Raw genomic sequence first — 10,514 nt, 5'->3', positions numbered from 1 at the left:
TTATTATTTTTTGTTTAAATTTTCATTTTTCATATTTTTTAAATTTTTTTAAGTATTTATTATGCACCGAACTTCATCTATTATGAATCCAAATAAATTTTAATTATATATAATTTCGTAAGAATATCAAAATTTTTGTATTAATTTCTATAAGTTAGGCTCAATTTTTATAATGTCACGTTAAATTAATTGTTTATATACATTTATCACTTATGTATAATGAAGAAATTTCTACAAAAAACTTTCTGTTAATTGTATGTAGTAAGAAATTTAGGTATATTTAATTGTATTTATTAAATATTTTTAATTATTATTCCTTGTTTTTTAATTCTTTCCATATTCTTGTAATTTTCATTTAATTATTATATAGTAAGTCGGAGATTTAGATTATCAAACAAGTTGTAGGACCCCAGTTAAGTGCTAAAATTTTAATTTTGACACTTAATTTATTAAACACATACTTAATGAAAGAAAAAAATTATTTTCTTTTACAAATGAAGTTTCTCAGTAATTTGCTATAGAGCTGTTTATCCAAACCGCGTGGATATCTAGAAGTTGCGCCAAGATGGAACGTTACAAAATCACGGGAATTTTTCCAAGCTACAAAGGTCAATGTGTACCAACAAACCCCGCCATGGACAGCAAACCTCCTCGTCAAAAGCCAACATTTTAGGAAATTCTGTCCCCGCCATGGACAGCAAACCTCCTCATCAAAAGCCAAAAGCCACTTCCCGTCATGTATTTATGACATCGTAGGTGCTTGTGATGGGACGAGCCATTTTCAAGTAGTCTTCGATCGATTATGTATCAATCACTTGCCATTCGTTGGTTAATTAATTTTATTTGAAAAAATTAGTTGATAAAATTAGGAGTTCATAAAGAAATTAAGATTACTGTATAGACAAAATTTAAATTAGTCGCATTATTCTTACTGCCTCCTAAACTTCCCCCGGTCTTCGGCCCAAGCTGTATGAGGCAGAAACTCGTCTCACATACGGTTCGGAGGCCAAGCCCCACCCCAGGGAAGTAGACTACTGTGCAAAGATGAATTCTTTTTTTTTTTTAATCCATGTTGAGCAAATTAACAGTAATCCTTAATGCTTTGTTAATGCTTGTAGCTTGTGTGTCTGAGATCCGTGTTCTGTCTGGGATTGAAAGACCCCTTATTTAAAACCTTAAGTTAAAAAAAACTGTTTTGTAACTTTAACTTTTGGAATCATGATTTTTCTGACTCAGTATAGAATATATTCCCAACTCCTTTGATAGCATATCTCACAAAGAGGTGCTTTCGGTCGATTAAGTATATTCTAGTTCACTAAAAATGCTCTTTTATTTAAAAAATTTAAAATTAATAGGATGTAGATGGACGAACGACGGAAATTGAACCCGCGCATGGTGGATTCACAATCCACTACCTTGATCCACTTGGCTACATCCGTTCCTTAATATTTTTTTGTTTAAAATGTAAAAACGGAAAATAACTTTATAAAAAAAAGCTGAGATGGAACTAAAGATATCGAATTCTTACCCATATAACAAGAAGTTCCAACCAATACGAATCCATTCTTCGGTCTTCCTAGTAGCAGTATTCTGGCTCCACCCAACATGCATTTTAGAGTGCCGTGCTGGGGCGATAGGTGCGCCGCAGTCACGCATTCGAGCAAGAGCCTTATTTTCCTTTGCAAGGTAATCAAAAACTAAAGAATGGATTAAAATGATAGAGTGTTATCAGGAGACGCTAAGCTTTGGAATTGAAAGGAAAAAAGGGCTCTCTTTTTTTTTCGTCAGCAGACGCCTCCTTCTCTGATAGAGGGGAGTGAGAAAGAGATTGATTATCGGATCGCCTAATTCTTTCTAGATTGAAGGACTAACTGCTGAATCACAAATGAAAATAAAATAAGAAACAAATGAAAAATGGGGAATAGATTCATAGGTTAGCTGCTTTGTAATTAACATGTTGGTTAACCGTATTTTGAAACACGGAAAAAAAATCATTGGCTTATCAAATTATCTCCATCTTCATATTGTCGGAAAAAAGATATCGTATGTAGCCACATGGAAATTGGAAATAATTGGTACATGAATCCATGATCTGATAGATATCTTATATATAAATTGATTAGCATGGGAAATCAAATTCCCAGTCCCAAAGCAAATAAAGAAGAGATGCAATAGAATGACCCTCGGTTCCTTCTCTTGAGAATAAAATACCTTTGAAAGAAAAGAGGCACTACAAAAAAAGTACAGGAAAAAAGGGGGAGAAGATACAGACACATAGAGAGAGAAAGAGATTTTGATATAGAAAGATCTCCTCATTTCTTCACCGCGGATTCTCGCGTCATTCTCTTGAAAAGATATTAGATCATCGTGGGACACTTTCAGATGAGTAATGCTTACCATTCCATTATTCACGCAAACCCTTCGATGACTTATCTCTCTCCTTTTTTTTTTCTTTTTGCTTATCGTTATGGTAATGCAATGCAAGAGGTCAGAAATCAGGTTGTTTCTGATGATGGAAAGAGCTTTTTTGTCCATTCCGTCCTGAGCTCTTAGGAGATGCAGTAAAGGATATCCAGCTAGAGGCTGCTTTGACCAATAGTGATAGTATGGGTACATAAGAAATGTATTGAATCGATTCTTTTTAATGAATAGATCCGATCGCAACTTCAAATATGGAATTCAAAGGGATCAAATAGGAAATGAGACTCCGAATCATAGAACTATAATGAAATATACAGCCCTAGCGACCAGACTTAACATAAATGTAACCCCTGGAGCCATTCTAGAAAGGGAGAAATTAGCACTATTGGGTGAAATGGATTCTTTTAGAATCAATTTCGAACCATCTGCTAGAGGTTGCACCCGACTGTTCCCCCTCCCTCCATAAGACCCTATTTTCTCTTTCCCCCTCGAGAAAGAGAAAGAAGAGAAGAAAGGCTTCAATAGATTTACAGTCCGTCGCTCTTGACCACTCGGCCACTCTCCGCTTCCTGGGCCGAGGCCCCCTTCGATGGGTTCTAAGAAGGAAGGCGCAGCCCTGAATCAATAAATGAATCTAAAAAAAAAGTGTTTCAATTTCTACCATTTTTATGATATTACATATTCCAATCTTATTGGATACCAAAAAAAAAAGATGGGAAAAAGCCAAACGCGGAACGGAGAACGGTGCTATTCGTGGACAGATCAAGCAAGGGATAGTCTCCGCTAGGAGATAGTGCTTTGTCTTCTTTTTCAACAAAGGGTTGTCGTACGGGACAGTGCTATGCCCGTCAATCGAGTAGGTGATTTTGGATTAGCTCCTGGGATTTCGAGTCGTTTTACTCTCTTTGAAAAAGGCTTTTTTTGTGTTAAATGCTTTTTTTTTCTAAGTTCTATTTCGAGTGAGCCTCTCCAAACGTTCTCAAATCGGCCTCTTTGTTGTTGCGGGCGTACAATACTAATTTTCCTTTCTTTTCTTTTTTTTTCCATGTAGAGGCTCCGAGGGAGGTTTGTGCAAGTGAAATTGAAGGGACTTGTTTATTAATAATTAAAGTTATTCTTTCTTCTTTAAAACTCTTTTCTTATTTTGATTACATCGGATTTTATTCTATGGCAAAGCATTCGAAGCATAACTACACACTCACAACAGATATTTTAGCCATTTGCATCAAGCTCAAACTTCGCGGTGATATTCTATATTTCCAAAAGTGCTACCCTGTACGTAGTCTATGCGTGAAGGATGAATCGGTCCCGAAAATGAATCTATTGATTCTCTCCCAATTGGTTGGACCGTAGGTGCAATGATTTACAACGATCTTCCTCTAACACTTTTCCCATTCCTATTTCCTTTGTTATGCCGACTACATTGATTGGGTATCACTGGGCCTCCCTACGCACCAAGTATACCGATTATCTCATGGGCCTCCGTCGTTTGACACAGACTCACGAGCAACCGTTGCCAGCGAACTAGCTCTGAGATTCCTAACTCCAATGCGGGAATTTAAATGAGGGGGAGGCTTTCGAAACTTGAACTAAGAAGTAGATTCTAGAAGCTAAAAGTTCCATTCCGGGTAAGGCGGTTAATACTAACACACATGACCAAGCTATATCCGAATTGGACTCTAAAAACAATTAGGCTACGTTTGGTTCGCTGGAATAAAATAGATAGGGAATAGAATAGTAATTCTGATGAAATTTTTTTGTTTGGTTGGAGGAAATAGGAAAACTGAGAATTATAATTATGATGTTTGGTTGGCTTGAATAAGGAATGGAATAGAACAGAAATAGGGTGAAATGACAGAAATGCCCTTCATGCTAAATCTAATCGGTTTTATAAGATAAATAGATAACTTTAATGACAATTTTTATAATTATTAAAAAATAAGCATTTTAAATAATTTAAAAGTAAATAATTTTTAAAAATTAATTATTTTAATTAAATTACTAAAATTATTATTATTAATAAAAGTAATTATTTAATAATTTAATAAGTACAATTATCTAAAGAATTAATAAAAAATTTATCTTAATAAAAACATTCTCTTACAAATAAAAATTATCGTACATTACCTCTGAGCTTCCGACGACTACAGAGCAGAGTGGAGCACCACGGCGACTTGCGAAGTAACACGGCGACACAGAGGGGAGCAGGAGAGGGAGAAGGGGACTCGGAGGTGGAAACCCTATCGCTTACGGGCTGATGAGAAGACATGAGCTTCCACTTTTCCACCAGCCACATCCGCTAGCGTCGAGTTCGCAAAGGTCAACGAAGAGGGAAGCGGCCAAGAGATGAAGACCTAGAGAGGGGAATCGAACCCTACCGCCTCTCTTCCGAATCAAGCTTAGTCGATAATGGGTGGAATAAAGGGGAATCGAACCCTACCTGCTTCGGCTCAAGGGAGGTTCGCGAGCTTCCGCCTCTCCTCCGACTCAATCCCACCGGCAGTGGAGTGGTGCCGCAACCCTTTTCCTCTACGAGAAGGACAAATCGATGACGAAACGCGACTGGAGCTCTGCTAGGGTTTACGATTTTCTTCCGAGACGGAAATGTCGGGACAAGGTTGTCCAATCACTGGAGTTCTAAAGCTTTTATGGGATGGCATGCGTTGTAATTATTGAAAGAAGATGAGGGTATTTTTGTCCTTTCGCCTCCATTTTCGCATCCGCATATCCCAATCCAGACCGTGATGGGTGGCACCCGTATTCCGCATATACACCGGATATGGATCCCGAGTCGGAATAGCTATTTCGCATTTCGTTGAACCAAACGACAGAAAACCTATTACGTACGGAATAGTTATTCCGTGCCCTACCTAATCCGGTGAACCAAACATGCCCTTAAAGTTAGGACTATGAGCCATGAATTTCTTACTCGGTTATCAATAGATTAGAATTAGTACCTGTACATAACCGATATCTTCTCATAAGAAAAATTACCACTATAGAAATGAAATTATTATATTGTTAGGTTTATATTTAGTATTGCTATTATGCTACTTTTGACTCTTATCAGGGCGATGAACAGTTAAAATCTACTTTTTTATTTAATGAAGGTAATGATTCTCCTATCTCAATTTTCACGCGGGAAACTAAAGAACCTACCGTAGAATTACTGGGGAACTTTCCGGAGGATTGGGGTAAAAATGAAAAGATCCCCAAAATTTGAGCACTCCAGTAATTGGGAACCAACACAGAGGGATTAGTGTGCAACGAGGTCGGAGTTACCCGGGAACTTCCTCACCGAGGAAGGAAGGACTCTGTTCTTCGGCTGGTAGATGATCACGAAGAAGATTTTGGCTACCACACCATTGTGAAGGACTGGAAACCACGTGCTTCTGTGGAAGAAATAGATTTCAGTATTGCTATGTTTTGGGTTCAAGTGCACGGCCTCCCTCTGAATCACATCACCAAAGAAAACTCTTCCACTATTGAAAACATGTTCTATTCCTACTTGAAATTGATATAGCGAGTGACTATTATGATGAAAATAAATCATTAATGCAAGTTCACACTATTAAACAAGTAATACAGAGGGGATAAGATATCGTTCCTTCGAAGACCGATCTTGACTTCTATTGAGTACTAATATTATCTCCACCTACTTTTATCCATACAATCGATTTCAAGGGATAAAACCAAATGAACAACAAACTAAAAGAAGCAAAGCGAATTTAGCTGGGTGTACAAACATCTAAATTCAAGTCGATCCTTCTCTCCTAATGCCATCGGATAACCAATTGTTAACATAGGATTCTAAAATCTCCCGATATCTCTCCCAAGTCATGTAAACGTGCTCTCTAGTAAATATTTGCTCGCTCTATTCATAGACAAGTCAATTAGCAAGAACCCATTACAAATTAATCCAATTTCGATTACCCAAATCGATTAAGTGAAATTTCTATCATTTTCGTTAATAATCATATTTTTTGACCAAGGCTAATTTAGGTTGTTCTTAATACCGCTAAACATAGAATATATATATATATATATATTTATATTTATATATATAGAAAAAAGAAATCTACATGCTATTTAAGAAAATCTTATTCTTTTTCGGTTACAAAGGAGGCCAAGACCTAGTACAAAAGAAATACTAAATAATTAATAAAGAGGCACGAACAGTCCCACTAAGTATCGAACCTGCGACCTCTACGTCAATAGGCGAAGGCGAACGTCACTGCACTATACCCTCTTTGGCTAATAAAATCTTAGCCTGTTACTCAAAAGTATTAGCAATATATCTCTTTAGTACATTTTCCTTCGATAAGTTTTCAAATATAACATTAAATCCAACTGTGAATGAAAGAAATCCTCGACAACAGGAATATCTCGCCCAAGCAGTCCACAGTGGTGCTGCAACACCGAAATCAGGTCCCTTGACACCAACAATTATGTCCATCTCCGCTTTACTTCGACCTAACTCATTCGTTTGAGCTCCATCTTGCGCCCCATTGGAACAGTTAGATTCTTGACTTGACGAGGTTTCCAATTATACCCATTTTCCACCAATTTTCTTGGCCTTTACGTATTCCAAACTACCAGAACTTAGAGCCCAAACCAATGCAACCAATTAAACTAGCTCAAAAATTAAATTAAAAAAAATCAAAAACTATTTAAAACTAATAAAATGCAAATAAACGAGAAATAAACTAAAAACTACAAAAACTAATTTAAACTCAATAAATTAGCTACCAATAAATTCATAAAAGGTGCACTAATAACTTAAGGCAAATAACTTAAAGCGCTGAGAAACGTTGTATTTTGCAGTGGCAGACGCGCTTGTCTAGTAATTTAGAGGTTTCAAATCCAATTCTAATGTGGGAATACCCGTGCCCTTAAGTTTTCTACTTCATTTTTACTAGACTCACGGATCTTCCTTGTACTAAAAAAAAAAAACTTAAAATGCAATGCGACTCTAAATATCTCATCCCATCTAAATGGAGATCCATGTAGCGAATTTTCGATGAATCACTCCCAGTCCAATTGGACCAAGATACGTATTAGGTGATAAAGCACCCATTGGATTTAATACTCGAGTCGACCATTGAAATTACTCACACCACAAGTACGTATTTAAGTGTAGTATATCAAGCCAATTTCACTCAAACTTGAATAGTGGTACTCGCAGCCTTGGCAGCTTTGATTTTTTATTCTCTTACTTTAGTTTTTTGTAATCCCCATCATTGAATTTATCCAAGAGTTATCTCTGAAAAAGAGTACATATAGATTCTTTGCACCAGTATTTTACATGTTTTATATAATTATACATTTTTCTTAACTAAAGATACTTCAAAACTAGAGATCATATTATACTCAAACGTTTAGAAGTTTCAACTTCAGGCGATAAAAGAAGTCTAATCAAATCATAAGTTAAGTTCAGAAATTTCTTCTTGCACAAGATCAAGATACTTGAAGCACTAAAGTCCTCATTGAATCAAGGCTAATCCAACTTTGGTATTAAACAACTCAACTTGAATGCCAAAAACTAACATAAAATCCTTCCTACAAATTCCTAAAGAAAATTCTAAAGCAAAATCAAGACCCAATCGACAAATTATACTGAATATCCATAACAGTCCACACAATTAACACTTACCCAATATTTGCATTCATCCCTCCCCTCAAACATGTACTTAACATGGTCCCAATGTCGAAACAATTATAAAGAAAAAAGAGTAGGAAAGGATAGAACGGAAACTTCCTTACGAGTCCACCTCCGAGGCACTCTCTTCTTCACTACTTGTGAATGAAGGTGCAAGTGGCAGTTGTGGAGTTTGCGCCATGTCGACATTTAAAGTTGTAGTAATCTTCATCTGTAGGGTATCATGGACCTGGTTGTTGGCCATTTAATATTGAACTAACCGTTCAAACCTGAATTTGACCTATCGAACCTCTCTTTAATAGTCACCCTTGACTGGACAACATTGATCTAGCTTGAGAAGGTTAAGTAGCGTGATTAGCATACGAATGGGGACTTGTATGTTGAGGTGGTCTACAGTCATCTCTCAAACATATCCCCTTGTTATCGTGTGATGTAAACAATCTTATTTTTTAAACATGATAAGAAAGAATTCATTGCAATTGTTGAAAATATTGGGTCTACTAAAGGCACAAATATAGAGGGAATCATTTATATGATCCATCCAAGTAAAAACCTCCTCCCCACTATCCTAATGTACACCAGCTTTTTTGCACATATTAGTTATCAAAGAGGGGGACCATATTCCTAGATTTCGATATGCAGTAGTCTTGTCTAAAGCATTATGAATCACGGTCCCCACATCAATATTTTTCTTTGCCAATATGCGATAAACTAAGAGTGCCCTATCCTTTGTCGCATCGCTAAGTTTTTTTCCCGGAATCAACGGGGTTGTAACAAAGTGTAACCACTTACACTTTAGCCTCAATCTTTAACTTACTCTGCTTAATAGATGTGGGTCCTCCCGCTAAATACCGACTCAAAATCATCATTCTCAAGTGAGATTTAGGGCACATATAAGTGGTTAATCATTTCACTATCAAATGATAAGTGACACCCCGCATAAATACTTTACCATATATTGATGTTATTTCATTCGCATAAAATCCCGGTCAAAACTGAAATTCCTTGAATTTGGGCAGGAGGGGACTCACCCGCGGCAAGGGCGCTCCAAGAGAGTTTGGGGCCAAAGCAAAATTTTAATATGAGACTATAAATTTATGTAGTAAAATTATTTTATTTTTGTTGAATATTCTTTTACCTTTTTCCTCGTTAATATATTAAAATTCTTATGAAAAATAGAACATAATGCATACATAACTAAAATAAAAATATAAATTAAGATAATAGAATAATTAAGCAACACAACTGTTAGTACGGAAGTCGATTCACTTAATTGGAAAAGAGTTCATTTTATGTCAGTGCTTCAAGAATTTTATTGCCTGAATGCTTGCCAACAAAAAAATAAAGCAAAGTTTCTATTACTTGGAAAACCAAGAAAATAAGAGTAAAAGACAATACTTGTTTCTTCTTCCGGACAAAATGAGAATTGAAGATGGGTCGTTGACAGGGAGAATAAAATTTATCCTTATAAAGAGAATAAGCAATAAAGATGATGATAGGCAAAAGAGGAAAACAAGAAGTCCAGTATGTCATAACCATGATAAATAGATTGTGGCTTTTATAGAGAAGTATAGAGATTGTGAGCAAGTTAGTCGGATGGAGTAGTAATTAATAACACTAGCTTAAGTACTATCTTAATTTTCACTTGTTTTAATTCGTACATATCCAGAGTATACACTACAATAAATTGTGTGTTGTTACAATTTCCCTTGCTATGGAAGAAATTGTCACATGAAAAGTATATTGTTCAAAAAATTAAATAAAAATAAATGAAGTCTTATTATGCAAATAAGTATAGATGTATGTAGATACGTATATACATGTTTTCAATGTAGAGTGAGCGCTACAAACCAAGTGTTCCACTACCTCCACCTCGACCTCCATCTCTGCCGATTGTATATCCCTCCCCACCCCCAGCTATCTTTTCCACTAGCTATTGGCAAGGAGTGATTGGGTATGTACTTGCTTTTCTGATGATCACACTGATCGTGTGGATCTTGGAAACCTTCAAATGCAAGATCATCAGGGCCAGGAGCGGCGAGTGTCCGTGGCCGAGATATGAGAATACTACTGCAGAGGCACCAAGGCACACCGAGCTGAGGCTGGTTCGCTCGAGGCCGTCGCTACTCCCCACCCCGAGTCCCGCCCACGACCTCAGGCTCGGGTTCTGCGAGGCTTGCTTTGGAGCCTTGGGCTATGTTTGAGTGGGGATCAGAACTAGTATATGCATGGCGGGCAACAGCTAGCTACTTGAGTGTTTTACCTACTGTTACTCTTATCTACATGTCCATGTAATTAAGTACATATTATGCATTGGAATTATATTAGAAATTTGCTTTGGGAATTATGTAAGCTTGCTTGGTTTAAATTCTTTGCGAATTATATTAGAAATTTGCTGCTTTGCGAATTGTGTATCGATTTAGCTAATGGAAGT

The sequence above is a fragment of the Punica granatum genome, chromosome 7 (genome assembly GCF_007655135.1).
Source record: "Punica granatum isolate Tunisia-2019 chromosome 7, ASM765513v2, whole genome shotgun sequence".
NCBI classification, from domain to species: Eukaryota; Viridiplantae; Streptophyta; class Magnoliopsida; order Myrtales; family Lythraceae; genus Punica; species Punica granatum.
The sequence above is the reverse complement of the archived record's forward strand: the minus strand, read 5'-3'. Positions refer to the sequence as shown.